This window comes from Cimex lectularius, unplaced genomic scaffold (assembly GCF_000648675.2).
Source record: "Cimex lectularius strain Harlan isolate CLEC.00 unplaced genomic scaffold, Clec_2.1 scaffold366, whole genome shotgun sequence".
In the NCBI taxonomy this organism is placed as follows: Eukaryota; Metazoa; Arthropoda; class Insecta; order Hemiptera; family Cimicidae; genus Cimex; species Cimex lectularius.
This window is the reverse complement of record NW_019393020.1, coordinates 91,095-112,561: the sequence shown is the minus strand read 5'-3', so window position 1 is coordinate 112,561 and position 21,467 is coordinate 91,095. Positions and strand designations below refer to the sequence as shown.

Below are 21,467 nucleotides of genomic sequence, written 5' to 3'. Positions count from 1 at the left end.
ATTGTTTTAGTTTATAAGAAAAATTAAATCGTGCTATATCATACAGATGGATAAACAAATTTTTTAAAAACATTTATTTTAAAACAAAATTCTTTTTATTCTATTATTAGGTTAGGAAATTTATAATCTGTTTCAGTTATCTGTTTAAAAAAAACCTTCTATTTTAATCTAACTGTAACGATAATTTTTTTTCTTATAGATTCTTTTAATAATAATTTCTTTGTAAAAGAGTGTGAAAGTCCCGAATATGTTTAAATGGTAAACTTGCTTCACAAAATATCTTGACATCGGTAAATTATCGGGGTGGACCGATTTTAGGCCAAAAAAGGCATTTTTTAAAAATTCTATTTTAAACTGTAATTATTTTGGTACAAAACGAAACTATTTTTCAAGAAATTCCGAATTTCAGAAGCGTTTGAGAATTTAAAAAATTAAGAATATTGGTGTATAGTGCTTTGATCTTAGTATCCTTTTTTTATATATTCTGTGTTAAATTATCTACATACTGGAGTAGGAATCGATGCGAAACGTTTTTAGGGCATAAATTGGAAAGCCAAAAATCCTCATAAAGTCCGATAGCCAAGTAGCTATTAAAGCATTAGCTCGTAACAAAATCACATGAAAATCAGTCAGTGAAAGCATTCAAAATCTTCAAAACCTAGAGAATCACACCAACCTGATACTTGGGTACCAGAACTCAAAGGAATTTTTTTTGGTGGGGACCAGTAATGGGACTACAAGCATCTTCCAGGCTGAAGTCGATGTAATTGAGAGATGTACTCAGTTCAATTTGAATAAAGTGTGCAAAAATAAGAGTATAGCCTTCAAATCAGATATCCATCAAGTGCACTTATTTCAACTTGCTTCACAAAATATCTTGACATCGGTACATTTATCGGGGTGGACCGATTATAGGCCAAAAAATTCATTTTTCAAAATTTTCTGTTTGAAACTATAATTATTTTGGTACAAAACGAAAATGTATTTCAAGAAATTCCGAGTTTTAGAAGCGTCCGAGTAATTCAAAAAAATGGAGAATCGAGTATTTTAGTGTATCTTGTTTTTGATCAATGACTAGCCTTTTTTTGGGTATATTCTGTGTTAAAACTACCATCCAAACTGCAATATTTCCATACTGGAATAGGAATCGATGCTAAACGTTTTTAGGGCATAAATTGGGAAGCCAAAAATCCTCATAACGATTATTTGGAGGTCGTGAGATGCGGCCTGGTGTGACGTAGGATTTAGAAAAACATTTTCTTTATCGAGCCAACGTTTCGATCTTTATTAAGATCATCTTCAGGGCCTGAGATTTTCAAAATTGTTTATATTTAACAAATACATGTAGGAAGTGGAAAAAACTGAATTTATACAATGCAAAAAAAAGTTTGTTTATTATATTCAATCAAAGTATTTGTAAACTAGGTCAGATTTATTTGTTATTGGTGTGGGATCTTTCATTTTGGAAAGAAGTGTGTGAATTGTTTTATAGTTTTTGAAAGCTATTTTAATGTTATCAGAACAGAGAAACGTCTTTAGTTTATGCAATAGGCCGTGAATGAATGGTATGGAAATGCTGGTTTGTCTGTATTTGGTAGATGTGATGTGGTATTATTAGTAATAGCAGATAGTGTTAGTGGTGAGCTGTTGTTGTTGATTATTCTGTTGATTAAGTGTTCAGGGTAGTGATTGTTATGGAGGATAGCATTTCTTTCTTCTGACAACTTTAAAATAGCTTTCAAAAACTTATTTTTTGGGTGGGGACCAGTAATGGGAAAATACATCAGCATCCTCAGGCTGAAGTCGATGCAATTGAGAGATGTAGTCAGTTCAACTTGAATAAAGTGTACAAAACCAAGTTTACTGCTTTCAAATCAGATACCCAGGCAGCCATCAAGTGAACTCATTTCAAACAACATTAGCTTGAAGATATTGCTGAATTGCAAAATTACATTAACTAATTAGTTAAACAAAATATTCTCTGCTGGGTGCCAGGATGTGTAAGAATTGAGGTACACCAAAAAGCGGACACCGTTGAAAAGATGGCTGCTAAACCACTGATAGGTGTAACATTGCGCCCTTTCATTGCATAGAAATTTGCACTATCAATGAGTATCTTAGAGAAAAAGACAAAGTAAAAATGAGGATACAGTGGAATTCACTCTTTGGAGCCAAACAATCCAAGAACCTTTTAGCAAATTTTGTAAGGAAGAAGGTAAAAACTTCAAAACCTAACAAGATTCAAAACAGTGCATATGAAATGGGCATTTGAAGAATCCAACATGTGAAGATTATGCTAGGAAGCAGAGGAGACACAAACGAGCTTCCTAACAAATTCTAGCCCCTCATATGCCCACAGGACTAAACGGTTTAAGATGCTTTTACTGCTTAATAAGTTTGGCCGTTTTTTCTTTGAAATACTACAGTGAAGTCACTATTTACCAGTTTCTTCGCCAAATCCCATCCATAAAGTCGATACTCAAAGCATGCCCAATAACGGAACATATGGCACCATAGTTATAAGCAGGAACTGCATTTTGATAACTTAACCGTAGAACAAATTCAACCATTGAAATCCGTAATAAAATTTCTTAAAGAACTAGGGCTGCTATAGGAGTGCTGTAAGTACAGAACGGAGCATACAATACCTCTCAAGGGTGCGCTACACTATTACCCCCAAGAATTATATTTACACCTTCACCTACGACACACTCGTTCCGAAATAAATTTGTTCAACCTATACAAATACTAATAAGTAAAAATTAAGGGTCAAGGGGTATTTCAATTCCGTCGTCGACTTTAAAAACTCATTCACGCTTATAAATACATTCTCACGAAACAGTTAGCACGAGATATGCCTATTTCAACACTTTTTATATATAAAATAGCAAGATAAATTTTTGTTTTTGTTTTTGGCCTTATGATCTTGCATATTAGCCATGGTACGAATTCTTGTGAGTTCAATTTGGGGGTTATCGGGAAAAAAGGGCCAGAGGCGACGGTGGGAATCGAACCCACGACCGCGGCGTGAGAGTCTCTCATGCTAACCACTCGGCTACCGCGGTCCCCATAAATACACCTGCTTCCTTCAAAAATTAGGAGAGGGGACTCAATGATACACTACTGGATTTGAGCACGATTTTCCATATGGAGTGGCATTCCTACACGCTCTCTATATAGAGCCAAGTAATAATACCTTTCAATCAAATGTCACACATTTAACAACCTTCCTCTTTACATAACTTATTTTAAGTTGAACTACGGATTTTTTTTAACGAGGGTATTTAAAAAAAAAATCCCATTTGTAAGTATGTCTGGTTGGAATGCAGGGCCGCTGGATTCGAACCCGGGACCTTTACCTTACAATTAATGAGCGCCGTGTCAACGCCTAAACCGTTGCGGCCACCGACGCCCCTGATTCTTCCCCTGATATTTCCTTTGTCAGTAATCATATCAATCATCAGATCAAGTTGAGTTTATGATAGTGCTTAGCCTTTTGCTAAAAATATTTTCAGCATTGCATACTTATTGGGAAATAAAAGTAGGCTTGTCGCAGTGCGGCAAGTTTGACAATTTGATAGAACCATGTTTCAAATTGTTAAAATCCATCCTCCAAATTTAAGGGCTATCGTTACGGTTGAAAGCGCGACTACATAAAGTACTTGAAAGCCCCTTATCGACTTGGGCCGTTTTAAAACAAACAACCGACGTCCATAAGACATGTCAAGGCCCAGAGCTCTGCGTGAAATATCGCCGCTTTTACGTTTCAGTCATAAACAGGCCGGAATTTCGTAGATTGGGAGAAAAATCTAGGATTTATAGTGTCGTTATTACTGTAAAAAATTGCCGGAGAAAAGTGGAAAGGGTTAAATGGATGAAGGGGGTTAGAGATGTATGGAGAAAGAGTGAATTATGGAAGGTATTTTTTGGTTTTCCTAGTATTTTAAATTTTTCTGTTTTTGTTTCAGGTTCAAATTGTTGCATGAAAGCTAATGGTTCATGCCGCAGCGCTTGTGAGCAGGTGAGTCAATGTTTTTTGTCTTTTACAATAATTATCGGATTTTTGGGACTCGACAGCCGTAATTTCACAGTCTAGACAAAAGATATAAATTTCAAAAAAGAACCTTTTGCGGGAACTTTGTGACAATGACAAGTTACATCCGGCGATGCAGCCGTGCTGGCATGGCTCTTTTCAGATATTTCGTGTCATTCGATTTGGACGTGACTTTAAAAAGAATGGGAGCCTCGTCGTGATTGGCTTGTCAAAACAATTAGTATTCAAAACGCGCGACATCCCACCGTTGAAACCTGCGAAGGATGTCGGAGTAATAAATTGTTATCTAAAAGTTATGAGGGGTTTCGTAATTTTGGAGACGGGCCCTTTCTTAGTTTTACGAAGTGTTGTTATGACTTGTGTTGTTTTCTTGTATCAACTGTCCGACTGCTCCAGCTATTTTCTTGCTATATTCTGTATTTTAATTGAAAAACAACGTTTATACTTATTTATATAAATGTTCAGCGTGTCTCGCTACCCCTTTCACGAGAAGCACTCTGGTCAAAAATTCAGGCTGAAATTTATGTAAATTTTTATTCAAATATTTTTCAAAGACATATAGGTACCAGACATGCATTTATTTAACAATAATTTCATAAAATTCAAAACAGATAACAAGAAACTATTAAATTAATGACAACCATTTTAATCAATCATTAAAAAAACGCAATAAATATGTAACTTACTTTTTTGTAAAATAATCTAATAATATTAATAAAAAAAGAGGGATTAAATTTTCTTAGATATTACCCAACAGCTGTCGACTGTTAAATAATAAATTTTAAAGTTGTAATAAATAAAAATTGTCTATTGTTAAAATATTGAAATTGAATCGTGCTTTATTTTTTAATGTGAAAGTCTTCAATTGTTCTAAAATTTTGAGAAACATGAAATTGCGCGAAAAGACTGAAATCAGGAAGGACAAATCATCTTGATTTATTAAAATCGTCTTTATTATTCGTTCCCATAATAATTTTTATATAGATTGATCCATTTGTGTTTTAGTGGTAATTTGACCAAGTTACTTCTTCCAATTGATTATTCCTTAATTAACGAGCGGGATTCGAACCCACGACCTTTGGCTAAATACGCTGATGCTCTACCACTTGAGCTATCATGACTTCGATCCTCTCTTGATTTTTTTATCTCAATCAAAACCTTACATCAAAAAAATAATTAATTGAAAGAAGAACATTGGTCAATTGACCACTAAAACATAAATGGTTTAATATTTAATAAGTAAAAAAAAGTATCACTTCACTAACAGCTCGCCATGGCCAATTCATAAGTCGCTGAGAATCGTGTCCTGATTACACTACATTTCAAAATGGCAAAAAGAGGGAAAATTCGAATGGTTGTATTAGTGTTCGAGTGGATCGAAGACATGATAGCTCAAGTGGTAGAGCAGCGGCGTATTTAGCCGAAGGTTGTGGGTTCGAATCCCGCTAGTGACACTGACTTTTTTATTTCAACCAAAACCTTACATAAAAAGAATAATTTATATAGATTATTTGTGTTATCTACCAGAAAGAGTAGATAGATGAAAATAACCAAACGTTGGCTTTTTTCAAATTAAATATTGCTACTGCATGATCAAATAGAAAAAATATATTTTCTAGTTAATTATTTCTTTAATTAAATAGAGCTAACGCGACAGAGAATCGTTTTTCTTTTCTTTTTGTAAATTTTCGTCACTCAGATTGTCTTCAATTTACATCACTCGTTATTCTTTGTAACTTGTTACATCCTCTTACTTACTCCTGAAAATGTATTTTGTCATATATGCCTTGTTAGGTGGAACATAAAACATGTACCGTTATTTAGAAAAAAATGTGTAGGAAAAATGAAATGTATGCATTCATTCAAGGAAAAAATTGTTTATTTTACTACAACCACTCGCTCACACAAACAAACATACACTCACGAAAAAAAATTTGTTTATCTATCTATTATTACTTTCTCTTTTTCTATTTTTCTACATTTCCAAATATATTTTCCTATCTTTCTCTCTCTCTAACTATCTCTCACCCTCACTATCTCTCTCCCTCTCTCTTTTTTTCTCTTTGTAAACGTTTTATTATTTTGTTTTTATGATAGTTATTGTGATAAGAGTTTAGTACTACCACTTGCTCACACAAGCAAACAAATACTCAAGAAAAATAAGCTCTTAGTTATTTAATCTATCTAATTCTTACTTTCTATCTCACTCAAGCTCTCTTTCTCTATCTCTTTACATCTTTTAATATCGTTTCTTAATTTTCTCTCTCTCTCTACCTCTTTACATCTTTAAATATCTTTTCCTAATTTTCTCTCTCTCTCTCTCTCTATCTATCTCTATCTCTTTACATCTCTACATATCTTCTCCTAATTCTCTCTCTCTCTCTCTCTTTCTCTCTCTCTCTTTCTATCTCTATTTTTTTAGTTTTAAACGGTTTATTTTGTTTTTGTGATGATTAATATCAAAATAGTTAGATGTAATAAGAATAGTTGAAGTAGTCCAAATTCTTCTCTCTCTCTCTCTCACTCACTCAATGTTTCCTCTCTCTCTCTCTCTTCCTCTATTTCTCTTTCTCTCTCTCCCCCCCTCTCCCTCTTCCCCTCTTTTTTTTCTCTCTCTCTTTCTTCCTTCCTTTCCTTAAACGTTTATCATTTTATTTTTGTAGTAATTAAAATCATTAATCCTCTATACACTATTCGACCTGCAACATCTTTTCCTAACTTTTTATCCCTCACTCTTTATTATTTAACTTTTATTATTGCATTTTTGTGATAATTAATATCGTAATAGTTGTAGGTAAGAAAAATAGTCGAAGTATACCATATTCTCTCTCTCTCTCTCTCTTCCTTCCTTTCTTTCCTTAAACTTTTTATTAATTTATTTTTGTATTAACGAAAATAATACATTTGGAAGTAAGTAAGAGTGGTCATTGTATCTCCGTACAACATAGTATTTTTTCTTTTTGTGAAATTTGAAGTAATAATTTGTTGCCAGTAAGTAAGAGTGGTCAAAGTATACCATATTCTCTCTCTCTCTCTCTCTCTCTCTCTCTCTCTCTCTCTCTCGCTCTCTCTCCAGTAGATAACGTTGGATATGTTGAATTGTTTTACTTCAAAATTCACGCTTGTATGCAGTGAACAGTACGGAACCATACTTTTTCAAATAGTTTGAATATCAAAAGTTGAAACTCAAAGCCTGAAAATAAGAATATAATTATGAAATTGTAAAAATAAAAATTGATAAGTAATGTGCTATAAATTTGTTTTTTGAATAAGTTTGAAGGAAAGACACATAGCATGTTCAACATTGGTTAGGGGGAAAAATAATGAACATATAACGAACATGCTCGCGTATTTTCAAGCAGAAAAGCACGCGTTGTTTGCAGTCCGTCGTACAAACCAGACACGGCTAATCAGTGTACAACCTAGTTAAAATGTAATCCCCTTTTCCAATGGAGAACGTTGGCAAATCGATCCACATTGTCTTTGGAAGTTTTCCAACAGTTTCATCTCCCTTCGTGACGTGTTGTGAAAATCGATCTTATCCCGGGTGTATGTAAGTGTAAAAAGCGGAAACAAGTGGATTTATGAGCGATTTTCAACAATTAACAACCTCTTCTTGCATATTTATGCTACACCGTCAAATATTAATTTATAAACACTTCTGGAAATCTTAGAAAACATCCTTACTTTATTCAGTTCCAAATAGCACGTTCAGATAAAATACATGCAGAGATCATACAATTTACTTATTCATCTTTAAAACTGCCGCCCGACTGGCATTTGCCGCTCTATAGGTTCTGAGTTCGATTCCCGGTATTCCCTTTGGGATTTTTGTGAATAACGTTATAAGGTGGATTTACATCTGGTTTTAGACTCTCAGTGTGTAGTAACACTTTAATATTTTATAGATTACGGTTTGATGTAATCTTAAATATTGTTTCATTGCGTAGATGTAACATCAAAGAAGGTAAATTGTGTTTAAAGTAGAAGAAGGCTGCTCGAAAAAACATTTTTGAAAAATGGCAAAAAGGAGGGAAAATTCAAAAGGTGGGGTTGAGGAAGTTAGTGTCCGAGTGGTTCGAAGTCACGATAGCTCAAGTGGTAGAGCAGCGGCGTATCTAGCCGAAGATCGTGGGTTCGAATCCCGCTCGTGACACTGACTTTTTTTATCTCAAATAAAAACGCCTTAATTAATTGAAAGATATTAATTGGTCAAGCGGACCACGAAACTAGTGAATTTAATTATTTTAAACAATTCGAAGTCATTCTGACAAAATTGATCCCGGAAAATGAACCATTTCATGTCGTCTTAATCTCGTTTTCTGTGTCGCAGGTCTCATTGGAAAAAAAATACAAAAACAATAATTTTATGAAAATGATCCAACTTTTAATAACTTTTTTAACGCAGACCACAAAAGACAATTGCCCGAATTTTCGACCATTTTGTAAAAACATTTGCCTTCAATATTACAATTATTGCGAGTTTCAGTAGACAAACTAACTTTTATGCCTTTTTCAGGAGAAGTTTTATCGTTGCAAAAAAGTTACTTGTCTATTCGTTTTGTTAGTTTCAAAAAGAGGGCACTTTTGTCTCATCTAAATATTGAAGTTATCCGCGGACAGCTGTCAGGAATTCAAGTCCCATTTTGAAGTATTTGCAAAAAAGTTACTTCTCTATTCGTTTCGTTACTTTCAAAAAGTGGGCACTTTTGTGTCATCTAAATATTGAAGTTATTTGAGACTGTCAGGCATCCATTTTGAAGTATACCTTAGTCTTGTTAACTCCGCTTTCCAAAATATATTTTGGACACAGGAAGGACATTATTTAACGTGAAAAACATACTTTACCGTGTACGATTCGAAGTACTGTATAAGTTGTTTTGTTAACCAAAAAAGTAACCTTGTCGGGGGTTGCTTTCTATTCGACAAATCCGTTGATACCTCATACATAAGACGAATAGGTTGAAAAAAATCTCAGAGGAAAATCCGTGCTTTTCTGTACTCTTAACGTGTTGTTTTATTGTTCTAGTGACACATAGACCTCTTGAACTTTTTATTTTCAATATGCATAGAATTTGTTTCAAAATTATCATAAAACATCTCAGATCGTAAGGAATAATTGAAAAAGAAACAATATTCATTTTGAGAAAATTTAACAAATACAACCTTATACTGGTGATATAAAGAATGAATCAAATAACCAATATATTTTTTAAAATTAAATCTCTATAATCTCTAAGGCCTCAGGGTTGTTTTTTCTTTCGAATATAATGTACACCGAGAAACTAAAGGTTTAGTGGATTTGTTTGTCCCGCGGTGCTTCCAGATGGATAAAAAATACACGAGACTCATTTTATTTGCAGTTTCGCCTCCACATCGTCTCTTGCCAAATCCGAACGGAACGAGATGTGCCGAATTGAAGCCTTTATAAGATTCGAACATACCTTATGATTCAGCTCAGCTCTAGGTCGTAAACCACGAAAGTAATGGTCCGCGTACACCGGAAAGGGATATGGCTGACAATACCCGAGAAAATTGCGTTATTACTGTATAAATTACAAATATCATATTTATATTAAAGGGTTATTTTTACAATAATTTGTTCTAAAAGAACTGAATACATTTCAGTTTGAAAAGTTCCCCATATGTAGATGTCTTTAGGGTTAGACCTAGGCTATGCCATCAACAACAATAATATTTATCAGTACGATCACACGAATAAACCTAACTACGAGTCCGCAAGGGAATGCCACGTGGTCAAGAGAGGTCGAAACTTTAAGACCTGACGAGACTTTAAGTGAGTTTTATAAAAAGCTCCATGGTTTCCTATTCCAAGGTACAACTATAGTACACAAGAAAGAAACCGGCCCCTAGCACCCAATATGAAGGATAAAAGAGCGACGAGTTCTCGAGGACATTGTTATTATTTAAGTAAAATATGTACTTAGGACTATACCTAGAACAGACTGACGTCGAATCCTTAGACAAGACTTAAGAGACAACAAAAAAGAAAACTTAGGCCATCCACGACGACTTTTCGGACCGAAATCCGTTTTGATCGCTAACAGGAAACTAATCTTACACAAGACTTTACTCCGACCACTTTGGGCAGACATGATGTTCCCGCATACTCGGTCATCCTAAAAAGGACTCTGAGGATCTTTAACGCCCGCACCGTGCTTATTCGGCCTTATCGGACGTTTTGATTCTCAAGATGAGAGCTGACACACTTCCGCATACGACAGGATGGTGTTACTGCCGCAGCATTGGTGTAGAGGCAGCTCAGTCCTGAAGGGCCAAGACAACCTCGCTCCACGCTTGTCCATTCCTAGTGGCCGGGATTGCATTGAGCATCAGACCGTATGCCGCGCGTAACGGGCTACCTAAGCCGACATACATCAGCTCTTGTCTCCCGCGCACTCCCTAGATAGAGAAGGCGACTCTATCTTCCAGAGTATTGGGGCTTCCCCAGCGGAAAAACTACCGGATCCGCTCCGGCCGCGGTTTTGTTTAAAGTGGAATTTCTAACCACCCCCTAGAGGATTACCGCCTACGGTAAAGCCTCCTATCGAGCAAAGCCTACAATCATACTCGAGTAGGAGCAACCGATTACTACTACTCACGCATTCGAGGGACTATCCAGCACAATCATCGCGTCCTCAACGCCTATATGCTGCCGTCCGATCCGCTGTCTCTCTTGAGGCCGGGTGTATAACGGTGGTCATACGCAAGTTTGGTGTGAAGGTCACAGGTAGAAGACAGCCTCTTCTCTAAGTTCCCGCCACGGGCGTTACCACGTACCACTACGAATCCATTACTAGTGTAATAGGGGTTGGATTTTGGAACATTTCTGTTACCCTGTAGTTCAGATGGTTATACACCCTCCCCCGTCTGTGCAGACAGGATCTGGTACCCTAACCCTCGGGTGCCGATCCGAGGCCGTCACACTTTGGACAGACAGAGTGGATCCCCCAACATCCAGCGATTCCAATTCAAATCACAAGTTCTCAGAAAACTCGTCAAAGCCCCTTACATCATCACTAACCCCACTATCCACAACGACCTCAATTCTTTTTGTCAACGAACATCCGTCCCGATATTTTCATTCCAACCTATCAATCCTTACCCTGCTCGAGTCCTCTCTACACAATCCCAACCCGAGAACCCGCCACTTTGCATTAATGGACGATGGCATCGAGACCTCCATGTTCTATAATCCGACATCCTTCATGCTAGCGTTGGCTGGTTTTTCAAGGCATGTGTCCTACTGCTGGATTAATGCTGTGACCTTGTAAAACATTATTTAAAAAATTCTGATTAAGTCGGGAAAAATAAATGTGTAGGATAGGACCAAGGATATGCCCTTGTCAGGCTCAATTGGTCTTTTATTTGAGTACTCGTATACCTCATTCTCAACCAGCGACAGTTAAAAGATTTCAAGATAAAGTAATGCCAGGTGTATTTGAAAGCACCTAGGCACCAGATCATATCAAACACGAAAGAGCATGTTCTTGAGAATCCACGTCAGACCATAGTCCTAAGGAAGCCTGGACTTCACATGACCGCACCGAGCCCGCACCACGTCAACGTGTGTTGAACAACACTCAGTAGTTTAGTAGCTTCAAACCTACAAGTCACTAGCTCCCACAAAAATTAAGTCGGAAATTCTACATTACATCTTTGATTAAAACGATCGCAGAAGTCACTGAAGATTACTAAAATCGTATGACATCCCGAATTACAGATTCACAGAATTGTTCACGGTTTATCTTGTCGTATGCAATAATTCCTGCACTTATTAATCTTAATTCAAGATAATTCTCATAGGTTTTTCAACGCTATTTACATTAGTGTAATCAAATTTAGTGTTGATTTAGTACTTTGATGTACGAGGCACTTTACGGTTAAAAGTTGACTTGATCTTGAGATTTATACGTCGGACAATGCAAAAATAAACTTTTACCGCCAGTTAAAGACTAAGTCGTCTTGGAATATGATAACCGACTCCCAAAACCCTCGTGCCTTTTATCCCTCTTATCCTCCGTAAAACGATTTCCCTTGGCACTATTGAGAATATACGATTTCGAAAAATCCCTAAAATCATCACAACGATTAAACGTTTTATTAAACCGACCGGGCTATATCATTTTGTTTTTCTTTTGTACCCTTGGAAAACAAATAAATATCAAATATATAAACTGATTAATATATATTATATACTGCAATATATATTCATTATTATCCCTTTATTGATTACCGATATAATGTAATACAATAATTAATTTTTTATTTTGATCAATTTTATTGTTCAGATGGCTTCATATTTGAATTTAATTACTAAGTTGAATTCAGTTACTTATTACAGTATAGAAAAATAAATATCTAGATAGCCGGTTCTTGTCACACTTATTATCACACTGTTTTCAATTATGACAGTTTAGTTAAATCTAGTTTATTAATGAACAAGCAGAATTCCTCTCCAAATTTCTTCAACAGATCTTTTACTGCTGGTGGCCAGATTCCTCCCTTTAGTAGAACATTTCTCATAAAAGCTGCTATTTGGGCTTCAAAAACGTTGTATTGTCATATTATGTGGTTCGGTCGCCGAGCAAACACAATCTGTGCAAGTCATGACCTGTCAGCGCCATCGCTGGTTGCCTTGCAGAAATGGTTGGTATGTACTCGTCTTTGTCAGAATTTGTCCTCATTTTTTCCCATTATTCTAGGCTTTTGGTTTCTTCTTGTGAGACCGCAACTTTTGTGTACGTTGTTTCTAATTCTCTATCTAGCACTGCTTGTTTTGCCGAATCATCTGCTATTTCATTTCCTTGATTCTCTACATGGGCTTTCACCCACAGTAAAACAATTTTTCAGCGCGAATTTCTTATTTTTTTGGACAGTTGGATTTTTTTGCCATCAATGCTAGAGAAACCGAACTATCAGTGTATATCATTTCTGATCTCGTGGCTCCTTTTCGTGGCGGAGGAACCACTCCAGAGCCGTTTATATTACTTGCAGTTCAGCCAGGTTGTTAGAGCAAATCGGAACCAATTTTTTCGTTTAATACTACTACTTCATGTTTTTTGTCATATGTCATTGTTGCACTGCCCACCATATCTTCTATTCTACTACCATCTGTGTATACTTCATAGGTCGGATTAGAAATTTCTTCTTCTGTTACCACATTTTCTACTTCTATTGGGTGTGGCCATTCTTCAATCCGTAAGTTGACATCTTCCAGGTAATGAGAATATAGATATATATGCTGCAACATATATGGGGGTTTTATTGGCCGACAAACAGCTGAGATAATCGCTGGACCACTGCGTGTTTTCTTTATTTTCTGGTCGTTCACTCATATTTTTTTGAACTGCAGCCATTCGAGCATCTCGATCTGGTTAGTGACTCTGCTTTTATTTGTATACTATGTCAATATGCTAAAATTCTAGCATCTCGTTTGATCTCAGGTTGTCAACTATCGGATAGAAACGAAAACCTAAATAAATATACAGAGAGGTGTGCGCATTCGACGACCCATAGCCAACCATGGGCCGACGAGGACTCGACCCAAGGGCGACACTTAGCAGGACACCAGGACTTCTACTTGAGAGTCTAGGTACATCCAAATTATGAAAACCCGCTGCAGAAAACACGGTCGGCTGGCGAACCAAATCACCATGGAGTCGCGTTGATATACGACACTGGTAACCTATCGCCACCCGAAACAAACAACATTCTGGTCATATTCATTCCCTCAGTGTACTAGATATTCCTCGAAGCGGATTTGAACCCACTCTATTCGGTACTAATACATTCCCCAGACGTCACACATTCTTCCATGACTACTCGATATTCCTCGGAGTTAAACTACTACTTCCTTTCACGCTAATAAATTACATTTATTTCAATAAATTAACATAAGCACAGCATAGACACTCCAAACCACTATATACATACATTCCTGAGGGGGAACAGGAATCATGACCCAAGACGATATGGACACAGGGCCGACCATATACCAAAATAATGCCTATATATGTTTCTATCTCCAATTGAAAAGGTGCTTGATCGTTTTTCTATTCTTGCATAACGATATGCGGTCGCTTTCCGGCCAAAAGGTGCCCGTGCGTCCTTGTATCACTTATGCGTAGTCTGGTCAGTATGGACTTTTCCCATACTTTCTCCGTAGACCTGGGACCGACGTCTTTCTCCTGCTACAGTTTGGCAGGTTTATTTCTAGCAGTTTTTCTATTCTTCTTTTTCCGCTGGGTTTACAGGATAGGAAGCAATGTAAGGCCTTCCCGTGGTCTTAGGATTTGTCTGCTTTTTCGTCTGTCTATGTGACCGTGAACCCACGCGGACACGACTTTCTTCCCATCTGTGTCGATTCCTTTTTATTGTTCTTTTATTTTATTTGTTCAAACTCTTCTCCCGAGTTTATGGACGGCGTAATAATACAAATTGACGTTCTCATTGATTATGAAAACAGACAAGGACAATTTAAACGTTCATTTTCTTTTTTCATTTAATGTATTATGTTTTTGACAAAAATTATGCTGAGAAACAGCACAACTTTGAATTTTCGAATGTTTAAATAGGAAACAACTATAGTAGTTGAAATTTTTTAAACTTTGAGCCAATCCATATATTACAAGCAAGTTCCGTTCAAGCGTATTAAAATTGATATAACTTGGGGATGACATGGATGATGAATAAATACCAAAACGATATAGCAAGTTTAACATGGATGCGCCTGCTTCCCATACCTCCGGTCCTCCCACATGTGGCGGCGTTGATTTATGGATTAACTCCTGACAGGCACATTTCATTTTTTGTTTCTTCTTTCTAAAGCAAGACTCCATGATTAAACCGAATAAAAAAAGCTCAGTGGCGAACACATGCGCGTTTCGAGGACACAATAGAAAAAATTAATCCATCGATAAAAATAATTGTTCAAAGTGTAATATTTTAAATTCAAAGTGGTATTTATGTGGTTTATACCGTAGAAAATGGTTGTCGGACAGATCTTGTTGTTCCACAAAGTACATTTCTGCTATTACCTTAGGTGTTTTATATGAACAGTGAGAATACGCGTATCCAAGAAATACACGATCAAAAAACATTCGTTTAATCGTAATTTTAGAAACTTGAATACCATTAATTATGGGGAGACCTTTCTTTTTTGTATCTAGGATAATAAAATTATATATAGGATCATATTAAATGAGATAAGATATGCAAAAATTTACACAAACCAAATGACGTTTCTAGTGGAATAAGCCAAATAACATTTTCATTAAAAAAAAAAAAAATCGGATTGGTTTTAAGCACCGTTTGAAACCATAATACGATTTGTATGGCGAGCAAAAAATAAACATTCGGTGTTGTTCTACTTAACAATTCATGCTCCTCTGGATTGTATCCCGATTCAACGTTCAATCGACATATTTTGTTTCAGCCAATTCTACGAAAGTTTAGCTTTTATGGCAGTAAAAGTGAGGAAAATAAGGATAACATCAACCAAGCCTCAAACATTTTATATTATATGTACAATTCCAAACTTTTACGAAGTCGAATTTTATGCCATTATGTGCAGTTTATAGAGTTCTAACGCCCTGCAAAGTTTTCTATGTATCCGTGGAGTGGTTTAAAATTTATCAGAATTTTTATGATTTTCAGTAGAATTTTCTTTCACATGGGATAATAAAATAATAAACCAAGATTCTTTTCAAGTAAAGTAGGCCAAAATCATTACCATTTAAAATATAAAATCGGATTGGATTTGAGCACACTTTAGCATCATTAAATATGAATTTTTATACCAAACAATATATAAGACATTTTGAGCTGGCATTCCGGGAAAAAATTTTATTCCTCGTTGTTCGCTCTTGTTCTACTTAACAATTCATGAATCCTCGGGATTTTATCCAGATTGAATGTTAATGCATCCATTGAAAAAGCTGAACATTTACTGTATAAACCGATGTTTAGAAAGTTTAGATTTTAGGTGATTAAGAGGTATAAGTGAGAAACAAAAATATGAAATCAATAAAGTCTTCTTAAATAATTTATTTTATATCTGCAGTTTGAATTGTTTTAGAAGATCTAATTTTATATTAACATGTGTAGTTTGTAGTGTTATTACTCTCCATAAAGTTTCCTGTCGATCGGTAGAGTTCAAAATGCAGAGAATGCAAAATATTTTTGGTTTTACAAAAAAAGTTGTAGTTTGGGTTCTTTAGGCGCAGAAAACGAATATCAACTTAGTTTCTCGTTAAAAATATATTTCACCTACTTCGCTAAATCGGTAAGGCACTCTATCCAATGTATTGTATTTAGCATATCCCTGGATATCTGAGACAAAGAAATACATAATTAGTAAAAATTTGCTGCGATTGAACATGCTGAGTGAGAAAAATAGAATGAAATTACCAAAGACTCATGCGTTTTATTTGTATCTTCGGTCTCAATTTTTTTTCGAAGTTTGACTTTGTATTATTAATATGTGTATTTGAATCGTAACTCTCTAAGACTTTTGTTATGGATCGGTGAAGTATTTTCAATATCATCAATTTTTTTTTCGAAAAATATCGGTGTAATTTGGAAGGCAACCATTTTGAGAAAAAAATTGATTTTCGGAAAGATTGTTCAGAGTCAGCACATCGAAATTATTTTTGCAGCTAGCGATAGCATAATCATCGTACATTGACCAATATAAATATATCATATATGAATCTATCAAAGTAGGCTGACTTTTTTTTGTACCAAGAGAAAAAGTGGATAATAATTTTTCGCATCATCTGTTTACATATTTTTGGTTGAAAAAAACTGTTTTTCCTTCAAAATCTTTGCTTTACAAACTTATGATTTTTTAAAATAAAAAGTCTGATTTCCATTATACACACCCACTTTAAAGCTAAGAAAGATTTTGCCATGTATCAACCATGTATTTTTTCATATTCATACTTCAATAATTTTTTATTTAAATCTTCAGGTCTAAAATCTTTATATCAGATTGGATTAGGGCAATCAATGCAAAAGTACAATAATACTTACCATACCATCCAACAATTCACTTTGGGTGTTCCAGACGAGGGGACAAACCACATTTTTCATACTATAATCAGTTAAAAATTCATGGGTTATGCCGGGATTCGAACCCAGAATGGCTAGAGTGGCAAATACGAGTCAGACGCCCTAACCGGGTCATGGCGGTTTGCATTAAGGCCAACAATATCTTAGGAAACTGCAAGTTTTTTTAGGTTTTCCATTGGGCATTTATTTTTTATATTATATTTATTTTAATTATTCGTTAATTAGGCTTGTTTTATGATAGAAAAATTTCAATTTATATAATTTAATGTCTGTGGCACCGAAATGCAATGTATATTTGGCAAAATGACCGAGCGACTTGACAAAATAGGCTGAAATATTATTTTAACGAAATACAAAGTTGATACTTGTTTTCTGGGCCACAAAGTACCCCTGAATACAAATGTTTCGTGGAAAATCAAATAACATTGTTTTTGGCCTCACAATTCTTTCCATTGATTACCACTGAAAATTACAAATATAGCGATGAGTTTGATCTATCAATCTACCAATCTATAGGAAACTTTACGGTTTTACGGGACAACACTACATACTGCACTTAATAATAGAAAATGGAAAATAAAAAACGCTTTTATTCGTTCAAAATATTTTCCTTCCAAATATACTTCGATCTTGTCAAAAATTAATAAAACCTATGATAACGTATAAACCGCACTACCGATCGGTAGTAAACTCTACTGGTATTAAAATTATATTATTACAAATATAATTATTTATTGGTACTCACAAAGTTAGACCTTGAAAAAACAAAATAATACAACCGGAAATATAAAACCAAATATTTAAGAAGACTGTTGATTTCATTCTTATTTTTATCACTTATAATGGCTTATAATCTAAACGTTGTAAACATTGTCTGAAACAGAACGTTCTACTGGTTGTAATAACGTTGAATGTAAATAAAATCCAGAGCAGTTATGAATTTTTAAGTGGAATTTAAATTTCGCTTAAAAATCTAAATAATTTGTTTGCTATAAAAATTCGTATTAAAGGGCCCTTAACAGGGATATGATTTGCGTGTTCTTTTTGAATAAATAATTTTAAGCCTATTTCACTGGAAACGATTCGTTTTTAGCCTATTCAATAATTTTTTGTATATTCAAATCCCATTTGATACGATCCTACATATTATTGTGTTTAATATATCTTATGCAGAAATATAAATCGACTGATATATAGCAACAATAAAATACATGGACAACAAAAGCAAAATACGATGATACAACCAAAAAATATGTAAATTGCTTAAAATATATTTTTTCATCTGCTTCTAGACCCCATTGGCAAGAAAGCTCGGTGTAAAATTTTTCAACATATATGACCCATAGTTTCATTAACATCAGAAATCCCACGACCGTAGGCTTCCCTTGTCAACGCATAAACATTTATGGAAATTTGTTATTTTTCCACGACGTATTCAGAGTATTAGAATCTCTTACTTTACCTATACCTCTTTCTCTCTTTTTTCCCTTCTCTTTGTCTTTACTTTTATCTCTCAGACAAGTTTTCTGTACTTTGACGCCAACAGCTCAGCATCGGATTCTACTACTTCCACTCACTCTCGCTCTATTTCGCTGTCTCTGTCTGTCTGTCTCTGTCTGTCTGTCTGTCTGTCTGTCTGTGTCTCTCTCTCTCTCTCTCTCTGTCTGTTACTCTCTCTTTCACTCTCTCTCTGTCTGTCACTCTCTCTTTCTCTCTCTCTCTTTCTCTCCCTCCCTCCCTCCCACACTCTCTCACTCTCTCTCCCTCCCTCTCTCTCTCTCTCTCTCTCTCTCTCTCTCTCTCTTTCTCTCTATTTTCCCTGCCTTTCTCTCTCTCGCTGTCACTCTCGCTCTTTCTCTCCCTCTCTCTTTCTTTCTTTCTCTCACTCTCTCTCTTTCTCTCTCTCATTAATAGATATCTACAATATGTACATATTTTATAAACATGTATGTAAACAGCTCTTAAATGAATAGGGATATTGCCAATTTTGTAGTATTTACTTTCGCTATAATTTTTATTTTATTTTTATTATAAATTGCATTAAAATCTATTAAAAAATATTATGGTTTTACTGAAGAAAAAGTTAATTAAGGAATTTAAAAAATAACAAAATCAAAGTTTTAATTTCATAATTTTCTTAATTGGACATAATAATTTGTTTAACCAATCGATACCGTGTAACCTCCGTTAGCTAATGCCTCTGTGCATCTGTTAGGTATACTGTTAGTAAGGTTGTCACTAATTTCATAAGAAATTTCCCTCTATGGATGTTGCAACGCTGCACTCAGTTGTTGCAGGTCAACTGGCTGCGGATGGTGATCTCAAAGCCTTCTCTGCTTATGTGCTCAATGGGATTGAGGTTTGGAGACAATGGAGGAAGAGACAGATGGGGAAATTCCCAGGTTTTCTAAACATCGAAGAACAACATTGCCTCCATGAGGTCTGGCATTGTCATCCATACATCGAAAATCGGTGCCAATGAGATCCCTAGTTTGAGGGATGCATTCTTCGATAATTTCTTGGACATAACGAACTGCGGTGAGGTTGCCAACAACAATACGGAGTCCAGTTCGTCCTCCAGTGTAAATCTCAGCGTTGACCATTCATCGCCAACTCCAACCTGTACTAAGAGAACACGAAATGGAGTATTGTACGCATCCCCTGTTCTCAGTAGACTCTTCGGCTGCTACCACTATACCGACAAAAATGCGACTCATCAGTGAAAATAACAGCATTCCAATTGGTGTTCTCTTCTATATTTTCCACTTTATTTTCCCGAGTTACTGGCTGCGGGCTGTGCTTGCAGGCCGTCTTAGAGAGACATACGATGTGAAGCGAACTTCCCACAGACAGTTATGAATAATTCCTTGCTACAACATCTTAGTTCATTTAAGATCTGGCAGCAGTGTGGAAAGGGTTTTATCTTGCAGAAATGACAATGTTTCGGTCCTCCCTTAGCGTCCTAATGCCCTGAGATCCACTACCAGACCTCCGTAGGCAGTCTCTCGTAATCGGGCTAAAGCCCGGGAGACCATCCTCTTAGAAACGCCAACTGCCTCTGCAATATCCAGTTACCGGTGACCTCGATGACTCATTCTCACAATAACTTTGCGAACTTCTTGTTCAAGATGATGTCTTTCCCTGGTTAAAGAGAATACAACTGGATTAAAATGGAGAAAAGACGAGAAACGGTGTTTGTTTACAAAATTGAGTAATGTGTGGAAATTAGTGACCGTTAGACGATGATTATTGGGAAATCGTGAGATGCGGTCTGGTCTGATGTAAGTTTCAGAAAAACATTTTCTTTATCGTGCCAACGTTTCGATCTTTACTGAGATCATCTTCCTGGGATTTACAAACAATGTTTAAATTTGACAAATACATGTAGGATGTGGAAAAAAGTGAATTCAATCAAAGTATTTCTACTCACTCAAAGTGTTTGTTTTCTGCGTATTTTTTGTCTGCATTTCAACAAAAAGGTTCTCTGATTAATAGCCGATGCGAGTTTCTTCACCAAGGACTAGTTTTTGCTTCGTGTGTACGCAGAAAAGAAACTCTTTGAATGAGTAGAAATACTTTGATTGAATATAAAAAGTATGTTTTTTTTGACATTGCATAAATTCACTTTTTTCCACTTCCTACTTGTATTTGTTAAATTTAAACAATGTTTGTAAATCCCAGGCCCTGAAGATGATCTCAATAAAGATGAGTAAAAACAATCAAAATGAGTATTTTCAGGTTTAATATTCTTGAGTAAATCCGTTATTAAAAATGAGGATTAACATTTGTTTGTTGTTGGTTTGCAGTTTCTATTTTGTTTTATCCAACTAATCAGAATATATTGGTTAATTTAATTTAAATTAATAGGGTAAGAATAAATTACAACTATACTTATTCATTGTTGAGCAGTTTATTTTTACGTGAAAATCGATCGTTTTCTTATAAAACCTTTATATTTATAACCCTAGTATGAATTTTATGGGAAAATTATTCAATAAGGTATTTTTATCATGGCCGAACTTGTATTTTTACCTTAAGATACGGATGTTTGTTTTTAAATTTTGCCGACGTGACTTCACTTCTAAGTGTTTTCTGTTCTCCAGTCGTGGGAGGGGTTGAAAAAGGATAAAAACACCCCCGACACAATCACAGATCTTATTATCACCCGTCTGGCAAGAATGTAATTTATGGGAGCTCGGCCCTTTGCGGTGATATTTTCTGTAGGAAAGTTAGCCTTACATTTCAGATTCGGCGGCCTTCGGGCCATTTGACGCCCATACTTTTCTGATGCGGATCAAGGATCTTTCGCGATTTTCAT

The 21,467-nt window shown here is 35.5% G+C and overlaps 1 long non-coding RNA gene across 1 annotated transcript in view; it reads left to right on the top strand.

Moving 5' to 3' along the window:
* The window catches only part of LOC112128053, a 126,645-nt gene that overhangs the window by 31,088 nt on the left and 74,090 nt on the right, over nucleotides 1-21,467 (top strand). Inside the window, exon 2 of the long non-coding RNA XR_002910843.1 lies at nucleotides 3,969-4,021. This is a non-coding gene — a long non-coding RNA (uncharacterized LOC112128053). The remainder of the gene's footprint in view (nucleotides 1-3,968; nucleotides 4,022-21,467) is intronic.